At 36.9% G+C, this 23,802-nt stretch overlaps 17 non-coding genes across 17 annotated transcripts; all 17 read left to right on the top strand.

Moving 5' to 3' along the window:
- Nucleotides 1-793: 793 nt before the first annotated feature.
- TRNAL-UAA (transfer RNA leucine (anticodon UAA)) lies at nt 794-902 on the top strand. The gene is made up of 2 exons: nt 794-830; nt 858-902. It is a non-coding gene; the product is annotated as a tRNA-Leu (tRNA).
- A 1,080-nt stretch (nt 903-1,982) lies between these two features.
- TRNAS-UGA (transfer RNA serine (anticodon UGA)) lies at nt 1,983-2,064 on the top strand. Its single transcript has one exon. It is a non-coding gene; the product is annotated as a tRNA-Ser (tRNA).
- A 1,080-nt stretch (nt 2,065-3,144) lies between these two features.
- Nucleotides 3,145-3,226, top strand: TRNAS-UGA (transfer RNA serine (anticodon UGA)). The gene has a single exon. It is a non-coding gene; the product is annotated as a tRNA-Ser (tRNA).
- Nucleotides 3,227-4,306: 1,080 nt separating this feature from the next.
- Nucleotides 4,307-4,388, top strand: TRNAS-UGA (transfer RNA serine (anticodon UGA)). Its single transcript has one exon. It is a non-coding gene; the product is annotated as a tRNA-Ser (tRNA).
- A 1,080-nt stretch (nt 4,389-5,468) lies between these two features.
- On the top strand, nt 5,469-5,550 carry TRNAS-UGA (transfer RNA serine (anticodon UGA)). The gene has a single exon. It is a non-coding gene; the product is annotated as a tRNA-Ser (tRNA).
- Nucleotides 5,551-6,630: 1,080 nt separating this feature from the next.
- Nucleotides 6,631-6,739, top strand: TRNAL-UAA (transfer RNA leucine (anticodon UAA)). Its single transcript has 2 exons — nt 6,631-6,667; nt 6,695-6,739. It is a non-coding gene; the product is annotated as a tRNA-Leu (tRNA).
- A 1,080-nt stretch (nt 6,740-7,819) lies between these two features.
- Nucleotides 7,820-7,901, top strand: TRNAS-UGA (transfer RNA serine (anticodon UGA)). The gene has a single exon. It is a non-coding gene; the product is annotated as a tRNA-Ser (tRNA).
- Nucleotides 7,902-8,981: 1,080 nt separating this feature from the next.
- TRNAS-UGA (transfer RNA serine (anticodon UGA)) lies at nt 8,982-9,063 on the top strand. The gene has a single exon. It is a non-coding gene; the product is annotated as a tRNA-Ser (tRNA).
- Nucleotides 9,064-10,143: 1,080 nt separating this feature from the next.
- Nucleotides 10,144-10,225, top strand: TRNAS-UGA (transfer RNA serine (anticodon UGA)). Its single transcript has one exon. It is a non-coding gene; the product is annotated as a tRNA-Ser (tRNA).
- Nucleotides 10,226-15,453: 5,228 nt separating this feature from the next.
- On the top strand, nt 15,454-15,535 carry TRNAS-UGA (transfer RNA serine (anticodon UGA)). Its single transcript has one exon. It is a non-coding gene; the product is annotated as a tRNA-Ser (tRNA).
- A 1,080-nt stretch (nt 15,536-16,615) lies between these two features.
- On the top strand, nt 16,616-16,697 carry TRNAS-UGA (transfer RNA serine (anticodon UGA)). Its single transcript has one exon. It is a non-coding gene; the product is annotated as a tRNA-Ser (tRNA).
- Nucleotides 16,698-17,777: 1,080 nt separating this feature from the next.
- On the top strand, nt 17,778-17,859 carry TRNAS-UGA (transfer RNA serine (anticodon UGA)). The gene has a single exon. It is a non-coding gene; the product is annotated as a tRNA-Ser (tRNA).
- A 1,080-nt stretch (nt 17,860-18,939) lies between these two features.
- On the top strand, nt 18,940-19,021 carry TRNAS-UGA (transfer RNA serine (anticodon UGA)). The gene has a single exon. It is a non-coding gene; the product is annotated as a tRNA-Ser (tRNA).
- A 1,080-nt stretch (nt 19,022-20,101) lies between these two features.
- TRNAS-UGA (transfer RNA serine (anticodon UGA)) lies at nt 20,102-20,183 on the top strand. Its single transcript has one exon. It is a non-coding gene; the product is annotated as a tRNA-Ser (tRNA).
- A 1,080-nt stretch (nt 20,184-21,263) lies between these two features.
- TRNAS-UGA (transfer RNA serine (anticodon UGA)) lies at nt 21,264-21,345 on the top strand. Its single transcript has one exon. It is a non-coding gene; the product is annotated as a tRNA-Ser (tRNA).
- Nucleotides 21,346-22,425: 1,080 nt separating this feature from the next.
- Nucleotides 22,426-22,507, top strand: TRNAS-UGA (transfer RNA serine (anticodon UGA)). Its single transcript has one exon. It is a non-coding gene; the product is annotated as a tRNA-Ser (tRNA).
- A 1,080-nt stretch (nt 22,508-23,587) lies between these two features.
- Nucleotides 23,588-23,669, top strand: TRNAS-UGA (transfer RNA serine (anticodon UGA)). The gene has a single exon. It is a non-coding gene; the product is annotated as a tRNA-Ser (tRNA).
- Nucleotides 23,670-23,802: the final 133 nt, after the last annotated feature.

Raw genomic sequence — 23,802 nt, 5'->3', positions numbered from 1 at the left:
GTTCTCAATCTCAGCTTAGCTCACCTACATATATATCCTGTTTTACAATGGACTTCTTTTTAAACCATATAATCTCAGACAGTGTCTTCCTGCATTCTATGTACATGCTTGTGACCTTGTATAAATGTTTCTCAGTGGCAACTTGTGCATGCAGATTCTTTCTATCTGGATTTACAGCTGTAGAGATGTAATGAAAGGTAAGAAATAATGTCTGGTAATCAACAAACTATTAATTGTGCAGTGTCAGTTGTTCTAATTCCAAACTTTATTAAGGAATAGACCATAAGTTCTCAAACTCAGTCCTCTGGACCCCACACAGTGTATGATTTGCAGGTAACCCAGCAGGTGCATATGTGTATTAATTACTCACTGACACATTTTAAAAAGTCCACTTGTGGAGCTAATTATTTACTTGTGGTTCTGCGTGGAGACCTGCAAAACATGCACTATGTGGGGTTCTGAGAACCAAGTTTGAAAACCTGTGGAATAGACCAATAAAAAACCTAATATATTTTAAATGATTATTATTTGATAAAATGTCCGTAAAATGTACAATACAGTTCATGAGCACTAGTGTTGGCATGGTGTGATGTTAAAGGCTCTGATTTCTAATTAATTTAGTACAAGATCAAAAGTCCTTGACACCTATATTTGACATTAAACTATACTAGCTATTATATTTCACAAAGTTTACATATTAATATTGAAGCAAATTAAAATAAAATGTATCAGATATTTCTGCCAACTGGAAAAATGTTTTGATTTCCAAGTAGCACCATCCAATTGAGGTCAGGTAGTTGTGGCCGAGTGGTTAAGGCGATGGACTTAAGGCGAGTGGTTAAGGCGATGGACTTGAAATCCATTGGGGTTTCCCCGCGCAGGTTCAATTTCTGCCAGCTACGTACTGCTTTTTATGCATGTAGAAAGCTAAGCTCATTTGTCCTTGATAACTTTATTTTCCATGAAACTAAAGTAGCTTTTACATTTCCCAAAATTTAACTTACTGTAAAAGCTACCAAAAAAGGAAAACATTGATTTTGCACACAGCTTGTCAGTGAAACAACATTAAGGTAGTTGTGGCTGAGTGGTTAAGGTGATGGACTCAAAATCCATTTGCTTTTCAAGCTGGTTTAAAAACGAAATCCATTCAAGATGAAGAGAATCAAAGCATGTGATGTTTAAGAATTGAGTTCTCAATCTCAGCTTAGCTCACCTACATATATATCCTGTTTTACAATGGACTTCTTTTTAAACCATATAATCTCAGACAGTGTCTTCCTGCATTCTATGTACATGCTTGTGACCTTGTATAAATGTTTCTCAGTGGCAACTTGTGCATGCAGATTCTTTCTATCTGGATTTACAGCTGTAGAGATGTAATGAAAGGTAAGAAATAATGTCTGGTAATCAACAAACTATTAATAGTGCAGTGTCAGTTGTTCTAATTCCAAACTTTATTAAGGAATAGACCATAAGTTCTCAAACTCAGTCCTCTGGACCCCACACAGTGTATGATTTGCAGGTAACCCAGCAGGTGCATATGTGTATTAATTACTCACTGACACATTTTAAAAAGTCCACTTGTGGAGCTAATTATTTACTTGTGGTTCTGCGAGGAGACCTGCAAAACATGCACTGTGTGGGGTTCTGAGAACCAAGTTTGAGAACCTGTGGAATAGACCAATAAAAATCCTAATATATTTTAAATGATTATTATTTGATAAAATGTCCGTAAAATGTACAATACAGTTCATGAGCACTAGTGTTGGCATGGTGTGATGTTAAAGGCTCTGATTTCTAATTAATTTAGTACAAGATCAAAAGTCCTTGACACCTATATTTGACATTAAACTATACTAGCTATTATATTTCACAAAGTTTACATATTAATATTGAAGCAAATTAAAATAAAATGTATCAGATATTTCTGCCACCAGGAAAAATGTTTGGATTTCCAAGTAGCACCATCCAATTGAGGTCAGGTAGTTGTGGCCGAGTGGTTAAGGTGATGGACTTGAAATCCATTGGGGTTTCCCCGCGCAGGTTCAAATCCTGCCAGCTACGTACTGCTTTTTATGCATGTAGAAAGCTAAGCTCATTTGTCCTTGATAACTTTATTTTCCATGAAACTAAAGTAGCTTTTACATTTCCCAAAATTTAACTTACTGTAAAAGCTACCAAAAAAGGAAAACATTGATTTTGCACACAGCTTGTCAGTGAAACAACATTAAGGTAGTTGTGGCCGAGTGGTTAAGGTGATGGACTCAAAATCCATTTGCTTTTCAAGCTGGTTTAAAAACGAAATGCATTCAAGATGAAGAGAATCAAAGCATGTTATGTTTAAGAATTGAGTTCTCAATCTCAGCTTAGCTCACCTACATATATATCCTGTTTTACAATGGACTTCTTTTTAAACCATATAATCTCAGACAGTGTCTTCCTGCATTCTATGTACATGCTTGTGACCTTGTATAAATGTTTCTCAGTGGCAACTTGTGCATGCAGATTCTTTCTATCTGGATTTACAGCTGTAGAGATGTAATGAAAGGTAAGAAATAATGTCTGGTAATCAACAAACTATTAATTGTGCAGTGTCAGTTGTTCTAATTCCAAACTTTATTAAGGAATAGACCATAAGTTCTCAAACTCAGTCCTCTGGACCCCACACAGTGTATGATTTGCAGGTAACCCAGCAGGTGCATATGTGTATTAATTACTCACTGACACATTTTAAAAAGTCCACTTGTGGAGCTAATTATTTACTTGTGGTTCTGCGTGGAGACCTGCAAAACATGCACTATGTGGGGTTCTGAGAACCAAGTTTGAGAACCTGTGGAATAGACCAATAAAAAACCTAATATATTTTAAATGATTATTATTTGATAAAATGTCCGTAAAATGTACAATACAGTTCATGAGCACTAGTGTTGGCATGGTGTGATGTTAAAGGCTCTGATTTCTAATTAATTTAGTACAAGATCAAAAGTCCTTGACACCTATATTTGACATTAAACTATACTAGCTATTATATTTCACAAAGTTTACATATTAATATTGAAGCAAATTAAAATAAAATGTATCAGATATTTCTGCCAACAGGAAAAATGTTTTGATTTCCAAGTAGCACCATCCAATTGAGGTCAGGTAGTTGTGGCCGAGTGGTTAAGGCGATGGACTTGAAATCCATTGGGGTTTCCCCGCGCAGGTTCAAATCCTGCCAGCTACGTACTGCTTTTTATGCATGTAGAAAGCTAAGCTCATTTGTCCTTGATAACTTTATTTTCCATGAAACTAAAGTAGCTTTTACATTTCCCAAAATTTAACTTACTGTAAAAGCTACCAAAAAAGGAAAACATTGATTTTGCACACAGCTTGTCAGTGAAACAACATTAAGGTAGTTGTGGCCGAGTGGTTAAGGTGATGGACTCAAAATCCATTTGCTTTTCAAGCTGGTTTAAAAACGAAATGCATTCAAGATGAAGAGAATCAAAGCATGTTATGTTTAAGAATTGAGTTCTCAATCTCAGCTTAGCTCACCTACATATATATCCTGTTTTACAATGGACTTCTTTTTAAACCATATAATCTCAGACAGTGTCTTCCTGCATTCTATGTACATGCTTGTGACCTTGTATAAATGTTTCTCAGTGGCAACTTGTGCATGCAGATTCTTTCTATCTGGATTTACAGCTGTAGAGATGTAATGAAAGGTAAGAAATAATGTCTGGTAATCAACAAACTATTAATAGTGCAGTGTCAGTTGTTCTAATTCCAAACTTTATTAAGGAATAGACCATAAGTTCTCAAACTCAGTCCTCTGGACCCCACACAGTGTATGATTTGCAGGTAACCCAGCAGGTGCATATGTGTATTAATTACTCACTGACACATTTTAAAAAGTCCACTTGTGGAGCTAATTATTTACTTGTGGTTCTGCGAGGAGACCTGCAAAACATGCACTGTGTGGGGTTCTGAGAACCAAGTTTGAAAACCTGTGGAATAGACCAATAAAAAACCTAATATATTTTAAATGATTATTATTTGATAAAATGTCCGTAAAATGTACAATACAGTTCATGAGCACTAGTGTTGGCATGGTGTGATGTTAAAGGCTCTGATTTCTAATTAATTTAGTACAAGATCAAAAGTCCTTGACACCTATATTTGACATTAAACTATACTAGCTATTATATTTCACAAAGTTTACAAATTAATATTGAAGCAAATTAAAATAAAATGTATCAGATATTTCTGCCAACTGGAAAAATGTTTTGATTTCCAAGTAGCACCATCCAGTTGAGGTCAGGTAGTTGTGGCCGAGTGGTTAAGGCGATGGAGTTGAAATCCATTGGGGTTTCCCCGCGCAGGTTCAAATCCTGCCAGCTACGTACTGCTTTTTATGCATGTAGAAAGCTAAGCTCATTTGTCCTTGATAACTTTATTTTCCATGAAACTAAAGTAGCTTTTACATTTCCCAAAATTTAACTTACTGTAAAAGCTACCAAAAAAGGAAAACATTGATTTTGCACACAGCTTGTCAGTGAAACAACATTAAGGTAGTTGTGGCTGAGTGGTTAAGGTGATGGACTCAAAATCCATTTGCTTTTCAAGCTGGTTTAAAAACGAAATCCATTCAAGATGAAGAGAATCAAAGCATGTGATGTTTAAGAATTGAGTTCTCAATCTCAGCTTAGCTCACCTACATATATATCCTGTTTTACAATGGACTTCTTTTTAAACCATATAATCTCAGACAGTGTCTTCCTGCATTCTATGTACATGCTTGTGACCTTGTATAAATGTTTCTCAGTGGCAACTTGTGCATGCAGATTCTTTCTATCTGGATTTACAGCTGTAGAGATGTAATGAAAGGTAAGAAATAATGTCTGGTAATCAACAAACTATTAATAGTGCAGTGTCAGTTGTTCTAATTCCAAACTTTATTAAGGAATAGACCATAAGTTCTCAAACTCAGTCCTCTGGACCCCACACAGTGTATGATTTGCAGGTAACCCAGCAGGTGCATATGTGTATTAATTACTCACTGACACATTTTAAAAAGTCCACTTGTGGAGCTAATTATTTACTTGTGGTTCTGCGAGGAGACCTGCAAAACATGCACTGTGTGGGGTTCTGAGAACCAAGTTTGAGAACCTGTGGAATAGACCAATAAAAAACCTAATATATTTTAAATGATTATTATTTGATAAAATGTCCGTAAAATGTACAATACAGTTCATGAGCACTAGTGTTGGCATGGTGTGATGTTAAAGGCTCTGATTTCTAATTAATTTAGTACAAGATCAAAAGTCCTTGACACCTATATTTGACATTAAACTATACTAGCTATTATATTTCACAAAGTTTACATATTAATATTGAAGCAAATTAAAATAAAATGTATCAGATATTTCTGCCACCAGGAAAAATGTTTGGATTTCCAAGTAGCACCATCCAATTGAGGTCAGGTAGTTGTGGCCGAGTGGTTAAGGTGATGGACTTGAAATCCATTGGGGTTTCCCCGCGCAGGTTCAAATCCTGCCAGCTACGTACTGCTTTTTATGCATGTAGAAAGCTAAGCTCATTTGTCCTTGATAACTTTATTTTCCATGAAACTAAAGTAGCTTTTACATTTCCCAAAATTTTACTTACTGTAAAAGCTACCAAAAAAGGAAAACATTGATTTTGCACACAGCTTGTCAGTGAAACAACATTAAGGTAGTTGTGGCCGAGTGGTTAAGGTGATGGACTCAAAATCCATTTGCTTTTCAAGCTGGTTTAAAAACGAAATGCATTCAAGATGAAGAGAATCAAAGCATGTTATGTTTAAGAATTGAGTTCTCAATCTCAGCTTAGCTCACCTACATATATATCCTGTTTTACAATGGACTTCTTTTTAAACCATATAATCTCAGACAGTGTCTTCCTGCATTCTATGTACATGCTTGTGACCTTGTATAAATGTTTCTCAGTGGCAACTTGTGCATGCAGATTCTTTCTATCTGGATTTACAGCTGTAGAGATGTAATGAAAGGTAAGAAATAATGTCTGGTAATCAACAAACTATTAATTGTGCAGTGTCAGTTGTTCTAATTCCAAACTTTATTAAGGAATAGACCATAAGTTCTCAAACTCAGTCCTCTGGACCCCACACAGTGTATGATTTGCAGGTAACCCAGCAGGTGCATATGTGTATTAATTACTCACTGACACATTTTAAAAAGTCCACTTGTGGAGCTAATTATTTACTTGTGGTTCTGCGTGGAGACCTGCAAAACATGCACTATGTGGGGTTCTGAGAACCAAGTTTGAAAACCTGTGGAATAGACCAATAAAAAACCTAATATATTTTAAATGATTATTATTTGATAAAATGTCCGTAAAATGTACAATACAGTTCATGAGCACTAGTGTTGGCATGGTGTGATGTTAAAGGCTCTGATTTCTAATTAATTTAGTACAAGATCAAAAGTCCTTGACACCTATATTTGACATTAAACTATACTAGCTATTATATTTCACAAAGTTTACATATTAATATTGAAGCAAATTAAAATAAAATGTATCAGATATTTCTGCCAACTGGAAAAATGTTTTGATTTCCAAGTAGCACCATCCAATTGAGGTCAGGTAGTTGTGGCCGAGTGGTTAAGGCGATGGACTTAAGGCGAGTGGTTAAGGCGATGGACTTGAAATCCATTGGGGTTTCCCCGCGCAGGTTCAATTTCTGCCAGCTACGTACTGCTTTTTATGCATGTAGAAAGCTAAGCTCATTTGTCCTTGATAACTTTATTTTCCATGAAACTAAAGTAGCTTTTACATTTCCCAAAATTTAACTTACTGTAAAAGCTACCAAAAAAGGAAAACATTGATTTTGCACACAGCTTGTCAGTGAAACAACATTAAGGTAGTTGTGGCTGAGTGGTTAAGGTGATGGACTCAAAATCCATTTGCTTTTCAAGCTGGTTTAAAAACGAAATCCATTCAAGATGAAGAGAATCAAAGCATGTGATGTTTAAGAATTGAGTTCTCAATCTCAGCTTAGCTCACCTACATATATATCCTGTTTTACAATGGACTTCTTTTTAAACCATATAATCTCAGACAGTGTCTTCCTGCATTCTATGTACATGCTTGTGACCTTGTATAAATGTTTCTCAGTGGCAACTTGTGCATGCAGATTCTTTCTATCTGGATTTACAGCTGTAGAGATGTAATGAAAGGTAAGAAATAATGTCTGGTAATCAACAAACTATTAATAGTGCAGTGTCAGTTGTTCTAATTCCAAACTTTATTAAGGAATAGACCATAAGTTCTCAAACTCAGTCCTCTGGACCCCACACAGTGTATGATTTGCAGGTAACCCAGCAGGTGCATATGTGTATTAATTACTCACTGACACATTTTAAAAAGTCCACTTGTGGAGCTAATTATTTACTTGTGGTTCTGCGAGGAGACCTGCAAAACATGCACTGTGTGGGGTTCTGAGAACCAAGTTTGAGAACCTGTGGAATAGACCAATAAAAATCCTAATATATTTTAAATGATTATTATTTGATAAAATGTCCGTAAAATGTACAATACAGTTCATGAGCACTAGTGTTGGCATGGTGTGATGTTAAAGGCTCTGATTTCTAATTAATTTAGTACAAGATCAAAAGTCCTTGACACCTATATTTGACATTAAACTATACTAGCTATTATATTTCACAAAGTTTACATATTAATATTGAAGCAAATTAAAATAAAATGTATCAGATATTTCTGCCACCAGGAAAAATGTTTGGATTTCCAAGTAGCACCATCCAATTGAGGTCAGGTAGTTGTGGCCGAGTGGTTAAGGTGATGGACTTGAAATCCATTGGGGTTTCCCCGCGCAGGTTCAAATCCTGCCAGCTACGTACTGCTTTTTATGCATGTAGAAAGCTAAGCTCATTTGTCCTTGATAACTTTATTTTCCATGAAACTAAAGTAGCTTTTACATTTCCCAAAATTTAACTTACTGTAAAAGCTACCAAAAAAGGAAAACATTGATTTTGCACACAGCTTGTCAGTGAAACAACATTAAGGTAGTTGTGGCCGAGTGGTTAAGGTGATGGACTCAAAATCCATTTGCTTTTCAAGCTGGTTTAAAAACGAAATGCATTCAAGATGAAGAGAATCAAAGCATGTTATGTTTAAGAATTGAGTTCTCAATCTCAGCTTAGCTCACCTACATATATATCCTGTTTTACAATGGACTTCTTTTTAAACCATATAATCTCAGACAGTGTCTTCCTGCATTCTATGTACATGCTTGTGACCTTGTATAAATGTTTCTCAGTGGCAACTTGTGCATGCAGATTCTTTCTATCTGGATTTACAGCTGTAGAGATGTAATGAAAGGTAAGAAATAATGTCTGGTAATCAACAAACTATTAATTGTGCAGTGTCAGTTGTTCTAATTCCAAACTTTATTAAGGAATAGACCATAAGTTCTCAAACTCAGTCCTCTGGACCCCACACAGTGTATGATTTGCAGGTAACCCAGCAGGTGCATATGTGTATTAATTACTCACTGACACATTTTAAAAAGTCCACTTGTGGAGCTAATTATTTACTTGTGGTTCTGCGTGGAGACCTGCAAAACATGCACTATGTGGGGTTCTGAGAACCAAGTTTGAAAACCTGTGGAATAGACCAATAAAAAACCTAATATATTTTAAATGATTATTATTTGATAAAATGTCCGTAAAATGTACAATACAGTTCATGAGCACTAGTGTTGGCATGGTGTGATGTTAAAGGCTCTGATTTCTAATTAATTTAGTACAAGATCAAAAGTCCTTGACACCTATATTTGACATTAAACTATACTAGCTATTATATTTCACAAAGTTTACATATTAATATTGAAGCAAATTAAAATAAAATGTATCAGATATTTCTGCCAACTGGAAAAATTTTTTGATTTCCAAGTAGCACCATCCAATTGAGGTCAGGTAGTTGTGGCCGAGTGGTTAAGGCGATGGACTTGAAATCCATTGGGGTTTCCCCGCGCAGGTTCATATCCTGCCAGCTACGTACTGCTTTTTATGCATGTAGAAAGCTAAGCTCATTTGTCCTTGATAACTTTATTTTCCATGAAACTAAAGTAGCTTTTACATTTCCCAAAATTTAACTTACTGTAAAAGCTACCAAAAAAGGAAAACATTGATTTTGCACACAGCTTGTCAGTGAAACAACATTAAGGTAGTTGTGGCCGAGTGGTTAAGGTGATGGACTCAAAATCCATTTGCTTTTCAAGCTGGTTTAAAAACGAAATGCATTCAAGATGAAGAGAATCAAAGCATGTTATGTTTAAGAATTGAGTTCTCAATCTCAGCTTAGCTCACCTACATATATATCCTGTTTTACAATGGACTTCTTTTTAAACCATATAATCTCAGACAGTGTCTTCCTGCATTCTATGTACATGCTTGTGACCTTGTATAAATGTTTCTCAGTGGCAACTTGTGCATGCAGATTCTTTCTATCTGGATTTACAGCTGTAGAGACGTAATAAAAGGTAAGAAATAATGTCTGGTAATCAACAAACTATTAATTGTGCAGTGTCAGTTGTTCTAATTCCAAACTTTATTAAGGAATAGACCATAAGTTCTCAAACTCAGTCCTCTGGACCCCACACAGTGTATGATTTGCAGGTAACCCAGCAGGTGCATATGTGTATTAATTACTCACTGGCACATTTTAAAAAGTCCACTTGTGGAGCTAATTATTTACTTGTGGTTCTGCGAGGAGACCTGCAAAACATGCACTGTGTGGGGTTCTGAGAACCAAGTTTGAGAACCTGTGGAATAGACCAATAAAAAACCTAATATATTTTAAATGATTATTATTTGATAAAATGTCCGTAAAATGTACAATACAGTTCATGAGCACTAGTGTTGGCATGGTGTGATGTTAAAGGCTCTGATTTCTAATTAATTTAGTACAAGATCAAAAGTCCTTGACACCTATATTTGACATTAAACTATACTAGCTATTATATTTCACAAAGTTTACATATTAATATTGAAGCAAATTAAAATAAAATGTATCAGATATTTCTGCCAACATGAAAAATGTTATGATTTCCAAGTAGCACCATCCAATTGAGGTCAGGTAGTTGTGGCCGAGTGGTTAAGGCGATTGACTTGAAATCCATTGGGGTTTCCCCGCGCAGGTTCACTTCCTGCCAGCTATGTACTGCTTTTTATGCATGTAGAAAGCTAAGCTCATTTGTCCTTGATAACTTTATTTTCCATGAAACTAAAGTAGCTTTTACATTTCCCAAAGTTTAACTTACTGTAAAAGCTACCAAAAAAGGAAAACATTGATTTTGCACACAGCTTGTCAGTGAAACAACATTAAGGTAGTTGTTGCCGAGTGGTTAAGGTGATGGACTCAAAATCCATTTGCTTTTCAAGCTGGTTTAAAAACGAAATGAATTAAAGATGAAGAGAATCAAAGCATGTTATGTTTAAGAATTGAGTTCTCAATCTCAGCTTAGCTCACCTACATATATATCCTGTTTTACAATGGACTTCTTTTTAAACCATATAATCTCAGACAGTGTCTTCCTGCATTCTATGTACATGCTTGTGACCTTGTATAAATGTTTTCTCAGTGGCAACTTGTGCATGCAGATTCTTTCTATCTGAATTTACAGCTGTAGAGATGTAATGAAAGGTAAGAAATAATGTCTGGTAATCAACAAACTATTAATTGTGCAGTGTCAGTTGTTCTAATTCCAAACTTTATTAAGGAATAGACCATAAGTTCTCAAACTCAGTCATCTGGACCCCACACAGTGTATGATTTGCAGGTAACCCAGCAGGTGCATATGTGTATTAATTACTCACTGACACATTTTAAAAAGTCCACTTGTGGAGCTAATTATTTACTTGTGGTTCTGCGAGGAGACCTGCAAAACATGCACTGTGTGGGGTTCTGAGATCCAAGTTTGAGAACCTGTGGAATAGACCAATAAAAAACCTAATATATTTTAAATGATTATTATGCGGAGGAGGGGCGCCCAAGATGGCTGCCTCACCTTTTGTATGCTCCTGATCATCTCCATAAAACAGCTTAAATTCACCACAACTGACCTATGAATCATCATAAATATCCAAGGACTTACCTTTAACTTGTACTACTCTACGCGGGCATCTCATCAAAACCAACGGATTGCATTCCTGCGCTGAGATACACACTGGATTGAATCCTGGACTGAATCCTCTGCAAACCTCCACTGAGAAATCCTTCAGTTTAGCAGCTGCTGCACTCTGCATTGGACATTGCCCAGATAAGGTACTGTGGATTACAACCTATCTTTGGCTACATCTAGCCCCTCACTTAGACATCATCCACCTCTGTTCTCTGAGCAACTAATAACTGACTTATTGCATTAATCTACTAATATCAGTATATTCAGGCTCTGAATTGCTGAAGGCTCACTGTTTCAACTCAGGATCCATTTCCCAGGACATGTTATCACTTCCCCCCACACACAAGAAACCTACTTCAAAGGCCTCTCACACTGAGACTTTTCACACCTACACAGTAGGAATTGGCTTCTAACACCTTCCCAAAAGTCTGCCTATGCTAGGATAATTGATTAAATCAGCAGCTATTTTATTTATCACTTGCTTCAAATATACCCAATAGGTTATAGCAATAACTTTGTTCATAAACCCATTAGAATTTTGGATCAAATACCGATTGGGGGAAAACAAAACACAAAAAGGAAGAAAAAAAAAAACAAAAACAAAAAAACACTGCTTTCTCTCCCTCTCTCATCATCATATGCAGCTCAAACTCATAGTAATCTGTCATTGATGACCAAATGTATACATATTGCTCCAGCTTCATTCTTTCACTCCGCCCACCACGTTCTGCAGTTCCTATCACACCATCACAGGCTTCTATTCTCCAATCCCTTGGCATTTTAAAAAGAAAACACAGGCGCATTCGTGGGAAGCGAGCAGGCAGGAAACTTATTTCCCCCGGTAACCATCTACGTCCTTTGCCCACCTGCTCACCCCCATACACAAAGAACAATCAAATAGAAGTAATACCCAAAAGACGGCCCTATGTTTGGAAGGACAGAACTGTCAACTCTCGCTTTGTGACCCCCATACCCAGAGCTCCTGCACTTAACATAAAGAAAACTGAAGGCCCTCTGGTATGCCCAATCAGGTCAGTCCTTTGTAATGCCAGATCTATAAGAAACAAGACTGCAACAATTGCTGACCTTATTGAATCTGCAGATCTAGCCTGTATTACAGAGACCTGGCTAGACGAAAATGCATCACCTATATTGGAGGCTGCGGTACCAACAAACTACTCTGTCATCCACAACCCAAGACTGGACCGCAGGGGTGGCGGGGTGGCTATCTGCTTCAAAAAAGAACTTAAACTTAGGGTCCACCCTATTGAAATTACTCGCTCATTTGAGTGCATTGCTGCCCAGAGTTCGACAGGATTAGGTTTCAGAGTACTTCTCATCTACCGGCCACCTGGAGATGGAAAGATATTTCTACAAGAAATTGCAGACACTGTTGCTGGCCTGGTTCTGGAACATCAAAGATGGCTCATCCTCGGGGATTTCAATGCATGGGTGGATGATGAGCTCTCACGCCTTGGCCAAGACCTCCTGTGCACAATGAATGGTCTGGGCTTCACACAGATAATTCCCTCTGCCACACATAAAAGTGGTCACACTCTTGATCTTGTCTTTCAGATTGGATTAGAAGTCACTGACCTAAAAATAAACCCAGTCATCTGGTCAGACCACTACTCCCTCTGGTTCTCAGTTGCAACCCCTCAAATAAGATCTCTGCCCGTGGAGTTGACCAGGTACCGTCCAAGGAGGGGTATGACTCCCCAGGCTCTTGCAGCAAATATGGATCTCTCTGCTATACTGGGTGCCTGTGAAGATCCCTGTTCCCTAGTCCGTTATTATAATAGGGATGTTAAGGCTGCAATTGATATTATCGCCCCTGTGCGTATAAGACCTCGTAAACCACATCGTCAAGCTCCATGGTACGACAACAGTGTTAGTGAGCTCAAGAAAAGGGGGCGTAGACTGGAAAGACGATGGAGGAAGACTAACCTAGTGGATGACAAAATAAAACTAATAAAGCATAACGAAGAATATCAATCGACAATCACTCGCAAGAAATCACAGTTCCTGTCAAATGAGATCACAGCAGCAAACAATAGGCCAGCTCAACTTTTCCGCACAGTGGAGATGCTTTGCAAGCCAGCATGCCTGCAGACTGATGAGACCCTTTCCCAAGCAAGATGCAACGAGTTTGCAAACTTCTTTGCAGATAAAATATCCACCATCCGGGCTGGAATATCCACAGTGCCATCAAAGGAGAGCCAAACTACAAAGCCTGCCAATATAAGCTACCTGCCTTCATGGACCAGCTTTGACCCAGTGGATGTAAATGACACTGCTGAAATTGCTCGGATTTTGCGTCCCACCACCTGTGGCCTGGACCCAGCCTCAACCAAGCTTCTAATAGGTTGTACGGATATAATCGGTCCTGTCTTTGCAAAAATTGTTCAATGCTCTTTGCAGACAGGCATTTTTCCTGGACCCCTAAAGGAAGCAATTGTTAGACCACTTCTTAAAAAACCTAATTTAGATCCCGACTGCATGTCCAACTACAGACCGGTATCAAACCTTCCTTTCCTAGGAAAGGTTATTGAGAAAGTGGTTGCAAATCAACTGGAAACTCGCCTGACAACCCATGATATTTATGATCCATTTCAATCAGGATTCAGGAGAAGACATAGCACTGAAACAGCCCTGGTATGTGTGTTAAATGATCTTCTGATGGCAAAAGACAGAGGTGACTGTTCAATATTAATCCTTCTGGATCTCTCGGCAGCATTTGATACCGTGGACCACGGGCTTCTGATTGAGCGACTGATACACTTCTGTGGTCTGGATGGCACAGTCCTAAACTGGTTCAAATCATTTCTCACAGGCAGGTCACAGAGAGTATCATCTGGATTATACTCATCACCACCAGTGCCATTGCCATGTGGTGTCCCACAAGGTTCTATACTATCCCCCATGCTTTTTGCAGTATACATGCTCCCATTGGGCGAAATAATCAGGCGCCATGGCCTGGTCTACCACTGCTATGCAGATGATACACAACTGTACTTGTCCTTTGCTCCGGGCACTGATAACCCAGTAGCAACCCTGAATGGCTGTCTAGCTGAACTACAGGAGTGGATGAGCGCCAGTTGGCTGCGACTGAACCCGGATAAAACAGAGGTCCTTATAATACGACCGCAACATCAAAGGACAAGACTGCAGCATAGCCAACCAACTGGACTTACACTCGGGGATTCAGAATTACAGACCAGTGATCATGTGCGGAATCTTGGCGTTGTCCTGGATGATGGCTTGACACTTAAACATCAGATATCAGCCACAATCAAATCCTCATTCTTTCACCTGAGGAACATAGCCAGAATCAAGCACCTAATTCCCTCAGATGATATGCCAAAAGTCATACATGCATTTGTATCATCTCGATTAGACTACTGTAATGCCCTCTACCTTGGTCTACCAGCAAAAGAATTGCAACGCTTACAGCTGGTGCAAAACACAGCTGCCAGGCTGTTAACCAACCAGCCCCGTTCCAGCCACATAACACCCATCCTCTACTCCCTTCACTGGCTGCCTGTAAGATGGCGAATCCTCTTCAAGATTGGCTTACTGAGTTTCAAAGCATTACATGACCAAGGCCCAAGGTACCTGAAACAGCTTCTGATCCCATACTGCCCCACTCGATTACTGCGATCTGTAGATGAAGGACTTTTAGAAGTACCTTGAATCTACCGTAATTCATCTGGGGGTCGAGCTTTTAGTCATGCGGCTCCGACTCTATGGAACTCACTTCCCAGCACAGTGCGAGAGGCCCCAACTATAGAATCCTTCAAAAGTAGACTCAAGACTTTCCTGTTTACTCAAGCATTTCCATAGTGTCTCTTTTAGTATCTTCATGTTTCTGTATTTTATGAAAAATGTACTTCATTATTTTTCTGTACTATATTATGCTGTGTATCTGTTAAGCGCCTTGAGTCCTATTGGAGAAAGAGCGCTATATAAATAAAATTATTATTATTATTATTATTATTATTTGATAAAATGTCCGTAAAATGTACAATACAGTTCATGAGCACTAGTGTTGGCATGGTGTGATGTTAAAGGCTCTGATTTCTAATTAATTTAGTACAAGATCAAAAGTCCTTGACACCTATATTTGACATTAAACTATACTAGCTATTATATTTCACAAAGTTTTCATATTAATATTGAAGCAAATTAAAATAAAATGTATCAGATATTTCTGCCAACAGGAAAAATGTTTTGATTTCCAAGTAGCACCATCCAATTGATGTCAGGTAGTTGTGGCCGAGTGGTTAAGGCAATGGACTTGAAATCCATTGGGGTTTCCCCGCGCAGGTTCAAATCCTGCCAGCTACGTACTGCTTTTTATGCATGTAGAAAGCTAAGCTCATTTGTCCTTGATAACTTTATTTTCCATGAAACTAAAGTAGCTTTTACATTTCCCAAAATTTAACTTACTGTAAAAGCTACAAAAAAAGGAAAACATTGATTTTGCACACAGCTTGTCAGTGAAACAACATTAAGGTAGTTGTGGCCGAGTGGTTAAGGTGATGGACTCAAAATCCATTTGCTTTTCAAGCTGGTTTAAAAACGAAATGCATTCAAGATGAAGAGAATCAAAGCATGTTATGTTTAAGAATTGAGTTCTCAATCTCAGCTTAGCTCACCTACATATATATCCTGTTTTACAATGGACTTCTTTTTAAACCATATAATCTCAGACAGTGTCTTCCTGCATTCTATGTACATGCTTGTGACCTTGTATAAATGTTTCTCAGTGGCAACTTGTGCATGCAGATTCTTTCTATCTGGATTTACAGCTGTAGAGATGTAATGAAAGGTAAGAAATAATGTCTGTTAATCAACAAACTATTAATTGTGCAGTGTCAGTTGTTCTAATTCCAAACTTTATTAAGGAATAGACCATAAGTTCTCAAACTCAGTCCTCTGGACCCCACACAGTGTATGATTTGCAGGTAACCCAGCAGGTGCATATGTGTATTAATTACTCACTGACACATTTTAAAAAGTCCACTTGTGGAGCTAATTATTTACTTGTGGTTCTGCGAGGAGACCTGCAAAACATGCACTGTGTGGGGTTCTGAGAACCAAGTTTGAAAACCTGTGGAATAGACCAATAAAAAACCTAATATATTTTAAATGATTATTATTTGATAAAATGTCCGTAAAATGTACAATACAGTTCATGAGCACTAGTGTTGGCATGGTGTGATGTTAAAGGCTCTGATTTCTAATTAATTTAGTACAAGATCAAAAGTCCTTGACACCTATATTTGACATTAAACTATACTAGCTATTATATTTCACAAAGTTTACATATTAATATTGAAGCAAATTAAAATAAAATGTATCAGATATTTCTGCCAACAGGAAAAATGTTATGATTTCCAAGTAGCACCATCCAATTGAGGTCAGGTAGTTGTGGCCGAGTGGTTAAGGCGATGGACTTGAAATCCATTGGGGTTTCCCCGCGCAGGTTCAAATCCTGCCAGTTATGTACTGCTTTTTATGCATGTAGAAAGCTAAGCTCATTTGTCCTTGATAACTTTATTTTCCATGAAACTAAAGTAGCTTTTACATTTCCCAAAGTTTAACTTACTGTAAAAGCTACCAAAAAAGGAAAACATTGATTTTGCACACAGCTTGTCAGTGAAACAACATTAAGGTAGTTGTTGCCGAGTGGTTAAGGTGATGGACTCAAAATCCATTTGCTTTTCAAGCTGGTTTAAAAACGAAATGCATTCAAGATGAAGAGAATCAAAGCATGTTATGTTTAAGAATTGAGTTCTCAATCTCAGCTTAGCTCACCTACATATATATCCTGTTTTACAATGGACTTCTTTTTAAACCATATAATCTCAGACAGTGTCTTCCTGCATTCTATGTACATGCTTGTGACCTTGTATAAATGTTTCTCAGTGGCAACTTGTGCATGCAGATTCTTTCTATCTGAATTTACAGCAGTAGAGATGTAATGAAAGGTAAGAAATAATGTCTGGTAATCAACAAACTATTAATTGTGCAGTGTCAGTTGTTCTAATTCCAAACTTTATTAAGGAATAGACCATAAGTTCTCAAACTCAGTCATCTGGACCCCACACAGTGTATGATTTGCAGGTAACCCAGCAGGTGCATATGTGTATTAATTACTCACTGACACATTTTAAAAAGTCCACTTGTGGAGCTAATTATTTACTTGTGGTTCTGCGAGGAGACCTGCAAAACATGCACTGTGTGGGGTTCTGAGAACTAAGTTTGAGAACCTGTGGAATAGACCAATAAAAAACCTAATATATTTTAAATGATTATTATTTGATAAAATGTCCGTAAAATGTACAATACAGTTCATGAGCACTAGTGTTGGCATGGTGTGATGTTAAAGGCTCTGATTTCTAATTAATTTAGTACAAGATCAAAAGTCCTTGACACCTATATTTGACATTAAACTATACTAGCTATTATATTTCACAAAGTTTTCATATTAATATTGAAGCAAATTAAAATAAAATGTATCAGATATTTCTGCCAACAGGAAAAATGTTTTGATTTCCAAGTAGCACCATCCAATTGATGTCAGGTAGTTGTGGCCGAGTGGTTAAGGCAATGGACTTGAAATCCATTGGGGTTTCCCCGCGCAGGTTCAAATCCTGCCAGCTACGTACTGCTTTTTATGCATGTAGAAAGCTAAGCTCATTTGTCCTTGATAACTTTATTTTCCATGAAACTAAAGTAGCTTTTACATTTCCCAAAGTTTAACTTACTGTAAAAGCTACCAAAAAAGGAAAACATTGATTTTGCACACAGCTTGTCAGTGAAACAACATTAAGGTAGTTGTTGCCGAGTGGTTAAGGTGATGGACTCAAAATCCATTTGCTTTTCAAGCTGGTTTAAAAACGAAATGCATTCAAGATGAAGAGAATCAAAGCATGTTATGTTTAAGAATTGAGTTCTCAATCTCAGCTTAGCTCACCTACATATATATCCTGTTTTACAATGGACTTCTTTTTAAACCATATAATCTCAGACAGTGTCTTCCTGCATTCTATGTACATGCTTGTGACCTTGTATAAATGTTTCTCAGTGGCAACTTGTGCATGCAGATTCTTTCTATCTGAATTTACAGCAGTAGAGATGTAATGAAAGGTAAGAAATAATGTCTGGTAATCAACAAACTATTAATTGTGCAGTGTCAGTTGTTCTAATTCCAAACTTTATTAAGGAATAGACCATAAGTTCTCAAACTCAGTCATCTGGACCCCACACAGTGTATGATTTGCAGGTAACCCAGCAGGTGCATATGTGTATTAATTACTCACTGACACATTTTAAAAAGTCCACTTGTGGAGCTAATTATTTACTTGTGGTTCTGCGAGGAGACCTGCAAAACATGCACTGTGTGGGGTTCTGAGAACTAAGTTTGAGAACCTGTGGAATAGACCAATAAAAAACCTAATATATTTTAAATGATTATTATTTGATAAAATGTCCGTAAAATGTACAATACAGTTCATGAGCACTAGTGTTGGCATTGTGTGATGTTAAAGGCTCTGATTTCTAATTAATTTAGTACAAGATCAAAAGTCCTTGACACCTATATTTGACATTAAACTATACTAGCTATTATATTTCACAAAGTTTTCATATTAATATTGAAGCAAATTAAAATAAAATGTATCAGATATTTCTGCCAACAGGAAAAATGTTTTGATTTCCAAGTAGCACCATCCAATTGACGTCAGGTAGTTGTGGCCGAGTGGTTAAGGCAATGGACTTGAAATCCATTGGGGTTTCCCCGCGCAGGTTCAAATCCTGCCAGCTACGTACTGCTTTTTATGCATGTAGAAAGCTAAGCTCATTTGTCCTTGATAACTTTATTTTCCATGAAACTAAAGTAGCTTTTACATTTCCCAAAGTTTAACTTACTGTAAAAGCTACCAAAAAAGGAAAACATTGATTTTGCACACAGCTTGTCAGTGAAACAACATTAAGGTAGTTGTTGCCGAGTGGTTAAGGTGATGGACTCAAAATCCATTTGCTTTTCAAGCTGGTTTAAAAACGAAATGCATTCAAGATGAAGAGAATCAAAGCATGTTATGTTTAAGAATTGAGTTCTCAATCTCAGCTTAGCTCACCTACATATATATCCTGTTTTACAATGGACTTCTTTTTAAACCATATAATCTCAGACAGTGTCTTCCTGCATTCTATGTACATGCTTGTGACCTTGTATAAATGTTTCTCAGTGGCAACTTGTGCATGCAGATTCTTTCTATCTGAATTTACAGCAGTAGAGATGTAATGAAAGGTAAGAAATAATGTCTGGTAATCAACAAACTATTAATTGTGCAGTGTCAGTTGTTCTAATTCCAAACTTTATTAAGGAATAGACCATAAGTTCTCAAACTCAGTCCTCTGGACCCCACACAGTGTATGATTTGCAGGTAACCCAGCAGGTGCATATGTGTATTAATTACTCACTGACACATTTTAAAAAGTCCACTTGTGGAGCTAATTATTTACTTGTGGTTCTGCGAGGAGACCTGCAAAACATGCACTGTGTGGGGTTCTGAGAACCAAGTTTGAGAACCTGTGGAATAGACCAATAATAAACCTAATATATTTTAAATGATTATTATTTGATAAAATGTCCGTAAAATGTACAATACAGTTCATGAGCACTAGTGTTGGCATGGTGTGATGTTAAAGGCTCTGATTTCTAATTAATTTAGTACAAGATCAAAAGTCCTTGACACCTATATTTGACATTAAACTATACTAGCTATTATATTTCACAAAGTTTACATATTAATATTGAAGCAAATTAAAATAAAATGTATCAGATATTTCTGCCAACAGGAAAAATGTTTTGATTTCCAAGTAGCACCATCCAATTGAGGTCAGGTAGTTGTGGCCGAGTGGTTAAGGCAATGGACTTGAAATCCATTGGGGTTTCCCCGCGCAGGTTCAAATCCTGCCAGCTATGTACTGCTTTTTATGCATGTAGAAAGCTAAGCTCATTTGTCCTTGATAACTTTATTTTCCATGAAACTAAAGTAGCTTTTACATTTCCCAAAATTTAACTTACTGTAAAAGCTACCAAAAAAGGAAAACATTGATTTTGCACACAGCTTGTCAGTGAAACAACATTAAGGTAGTTGTGGCCGAGTGGTTAAGGTGATGGACTCAAAATCCATTTGCTTTTCAAGCTGGTTTAAAAACGAAATGCATTCAAGATGAAGAGAATCAAAGCATGTTATGTTTAAGAATTGAGTTCTCAATCTCAGCTTAGCTCACCTACATATATATCCTGTTTTACAATGGACTTCTTTTTAAACCATATAATCTCAGACAGTGTCTTCCTGCATTCTATGTACATGCTTGTGACCTTGTATAAATGTTTCTCAGTGGCAACTTGTGCATGCAGATTCTTTCTATCTGGATTTACAGCTGTAGAGATGTAATGAAAGGTAAGAAATAATGTCTGTTAATCAACAAACTATTAATTGTGCAGTGTCAGTTGTTCTAATTCCAAACTTTATTAAGGAATAGACCATAAGTTCTCAAACTCAGTCCTCTGGACCCCACACAGTGTATGATTTGCAGGTAACCCAGCAGGTGCATATGTGTATTAATTACTCACTGACACATTTTAAAAAGTCCACTTGTGGAGCTAATTATTTACTTGTGGTTCTGCGAGGAGACCTGCAAAACATGCACTGTGTGGGGTTCTGAGAACCAAGTTTGAAAACCTGTGGAATAGACCAATAAAAAACCTAATATATTTTAAATGATTATTATTTGATAAAATGTCCGTAAAATGTACAATACAGTTCATGAGCACTAGTGTTGGCATGGTGTGATGTTAAAGGCTCTGATTTCTAATTAATTTAGTACAAGATCAAAAGTCCTTGACACCTATATTTGACATTAAACTATACTAGCTATTATATTTCACAAAGTTTACATATTAATATTGAAGCAAATTAAAATAAAATGTATCAGATATTTCTGCCAACAGGAAAAATGTTATGATTTCCAAGTAGCACCCTCCAATTGAGGTCAGGTAGTTGTGGCCGAGTGGTTAAGGCGATGGACTTGAAATCCATTGGGGTTTCCCCGCGCAGGTTCAAATCCTGCCAGTTATGTACTGCTTTTTATGCATGTAGAAAGCTAAGCTCATTTGTCCTTGATAACTTTATTTTCCATGAAACTAAAGTAGCTTTTACATTTCCCAAAGTTTAACTTACTGTAAAAGCTACCAAAAAAGGAAAACATTGATTTTGCACACAGCTTGTCAGTGAAACAACATTAAGGTAGTTGTTGCCGAGTGGTTAAGGTGATGGACTCAAAATCCATTTGCTTTTCAAGCTGGTTTAAAAACGAAATGCATTCAAGATGAAGAGAATCAAAGCATGTTATGTTTAAGAATTGAGTTCTCAATCTCAGCTTAGCTCACCTACATATATATCCTGTTTTACAATGGACTTCTTTTTAAACCATATAATCTCAGACAGTGTCTTCCTGCATTCTATGTACATGCTTGTGACCTTGTATAAATGTTTCTCAGTGGCAACTTGTGCATGCAGATTCTTTCTATCTGGATTTACAGCTGTAGAGATGTAATGAAAGGTAAGAAATAATGTCTGTTAATCAACAAACTATTAATTGTGCAGTGTCAGTTGTTCTAATTCCAAACTTTATTAAGGAATAGACCATTAGTTCTCAAACTCAGTCCTCTGGACCCCACACAGTGTATGATTTGCAGGTAACCCAGCAGGTGCATATGTGTATTAATTACTCACTGACACATTTTAAAAAGTCCACTTGTGGAGCTAATTATTTACTTGTGGTTCTGCGAGGAGACCTGCAAAACATGCACTGTGTGGGGTTCTGAGAACCAAGTTTGAAAACCTGTGGAATAGACCAATAAAAAACCTAATATATTTTAAATGATTATTATTTGATAAAATGTCCGTAAAATGTACAATACAGTTCATGAGCACTAGTGTTGGCATGGTGTGATGTTAAAGGCTCTGATTTCTAATTAATTTAGTACAAGATCAAAAGTCCTTGACACCTATATTTGACATTAAACTATACTAGCTATTATATTTCACAAAGTTTACATATTAATATTGAAGCAAATTAAAATAAAATGTATCAGATATTTCTGCCAACAGGAAAAATGTTATGATTTCCAAGTAGCACCATCCAATTGAGGTCAGGTAGTTGTGGCCGAGTGGTTAAGGCGATGGACTTGAAATCCATTGGGGTTTCCCCGCGCTGGTTCAAATCCTGCCAGCTATGTACTGCTTTTTATGCATGTAGAAAGCTAAGCTCATTTGTCCTTGATAACTTTATTTTCCATGAAACTAAAGTAGCTTTTACATTTCCCAAAGTTTAACTTACTGTAAAAGCTACCAAAAAAGGAAAACATTGATTTTGCACACAGCTTGTCAGTGAAACAACATTAAGGTAGTTGTGGCCGAGTGGTTAAGGTGATGGACTCAAAATCCATTTGCTTTTCAAGCTGGTTTAAAAACGAAATGCATTCAAGATGAAGAGAATCAAAGCATGTTATGTTTAAGAATTGAGTTCTCAATCTCAGCTTAGCTCACCTACATATATATCCTGTTTTACAATGGACTTCTTTTTAAACCATATAATCTCAGACAGTGTCTTCCTGCATTCTATGTACATGCTTGTGACCTTGTATAAATGTTTCTCAGTGGCAACTTGTGCATGCAGATTCTTTCTATCTGAATTTACAGCTGTAGAGATGTAATGAAAGGTAAGAAATATTGTCTGGTAATCAACAAACTATTAATTGTGCAGTGTCAGTTGTTCTAATTCCAAACTTTATTAAAGAATAGACCATAAGTTCTCAAACTCAGTCCTCTGGACCCCACACAGTGTATGATTTGCAGGTAACCCAGCAGGTGCATATGTGTATTAATTACTCACTGACACATTTTAAAAAGTCCACTTGTGGAGCTAATTATTTACTTGTGGTTCTGCGAGGAGACCTGCAAAACATGCACTGTGCGGGGTTCTGAGAACCAAGTTTGAGAACCTGTGGAATAGACCAATAAAAAACCTAATATATTTTAAATGATTATTATTTGATAAAATGTCCGTAAAATGTACAATACAGTTCATGAGCACTAGTGTTGGCATGGTGTGATGTTAAAGGCTCTGATTTCTAATTAATTTAGTACAAGATCAAAAGTCCTTGACACCTATATTTGACATTAAACTATACTAGCTATTATATTTCACAAAGTTTACATATTAATATTGAAGCAAATTAAAATAAAATGTACCAGATATTTCTGCCACCAGGAAAAATGTTTTGATTTCCAAGTAGCACCATCCAATTGAGGTCAGGTAGTTGTGGCAGAGTGGTTAAGGCGATGGATTTGAAATCCATTGGGTTTTCCCCGCGCAGGTTCAAATCCTGCCAGCTACGTACTGCTTTTTATGCATGTAGAAAGCTAAGCTCATTTGTCCTTGATAACTTTATTTTCCATGAAACTAAAGTAGCTTTTACATTTCCCAAAATGTAACTTACTGTAAAAGCTACCAAAAAAGGAAAACATTGA

This window comes from Pseudophryne corroboree, unplaced genomic scaffold, assembly GCF_028390025.1.
Source record: "Pseudophryne corroboree isolate aPseCor3 unplaced genomic scaffold, aPseCor3.hap2 scaffold_2170, whole genome shotgun sequence".
NCBI lineage: Eukaryota > Metazoa > Chordata > Amphibia > Anura > Myobatrachidae > Pseudophryne > Pseudophryne corroboree.
The sequence above is the reverse complement of the archived record's forward strand: the minus strand, read 5'-3'. Positions and strand labels throughout refer to the sequence as shown.